At 35.2% G+C, this 798-nt stretch overlaps 1 protein-coding gene across 2 annotated transcripts in view; it reads left to right on the top strand.

The window, feature by feature from the left end:
* UBE2F (ubiquitin conjugating enzyme E2 F (putative)) overlaps nt 1-798 on the top strand; it is a 43,704-nt gene that overhangs the window by 21,307 nt on the left and 21,599 nt on the right. The gene's annotated exons all lie outside the window — the stretch shown is intronic.

Raw genomic sequence — 798 nt, 5'->3', positions numbered from 1 at the left:
CCAAAGTTATTAATAAATATATTAATATATTATTATTATTTATTATATATATTACTATTACTATATATTAATAAATATCTAGAACACACATTGAACAAATCTAAGTTTCTTACTTTTATATTGGTAACTTGACACTTGCTAGATTGGAGTATTAGGGACAGTTAAAACAAAACAAACAAACAAAAAACAAAAGCCCAGAAATGAGAATGCACAGTAACTTGTGTTCCTAAAGGAGAAAATGTTTTTCACAGTGGAGCCTGTTGCTAAAACAGAAAATTGCCCTCTTAAATTAGCAGGGAGAAAATGCTGCTGCAAAATGCCAACTGATATTTTACATGCAGAGTTAAGTAATTTGCTTCTGCAATCCAGCAACAACTAAAACTTTGTTGTCATAAGCATCTGTCAGTTTGAGAAGAAAAACATTTTTCTGAATGGATGATAGGATTTTTTAGGGTGGGGTGGGGTTTAAGCTTTGATTTGGCTGAGAACGGGTGTTGGCAATGAATCTAGTATAGCTGTTGCTGGACACTTTCTTTATAAACATGTGCAAGGACAGTAATGAGAACCATTTCAGAAGCCATACCCTCAATAAGCACTCAATACTGTGCCAGTGAGCACACAATTTGTGGGACAGCTCTAACCTAGGGAAGCTTGCTAAAAATGTCTGTCAGCCATGTAATGGGTCTTAGTGGTGCTTTCCAGGCCCTCTGACTTTTCATATCTTGTTGTAATGCTTCTGAATCTGGACCTTTTCAGGGTAAAAACTGATGTTTTGTTGGTGGAGAAGGAAGAAGAATA

The sequence above is a fragment of the Alligator sinensis genome, unplaced genomic scaffold, assembly GCF_000455745.1.
Source record: "Alligator sinensis unplaced genomic scaffold, ASM45574v1 scaffold566_1, whole genome shotgun sequence".
Taxonomy (NCBI): Eukaryota; Metazoa; Chordata; order Crocodylia; family Alligatoridae; genus Alligator; species Alligator sinensis.
This window is presented reverse-complemented; position numbering and strand designations above follow the sequence as displayed.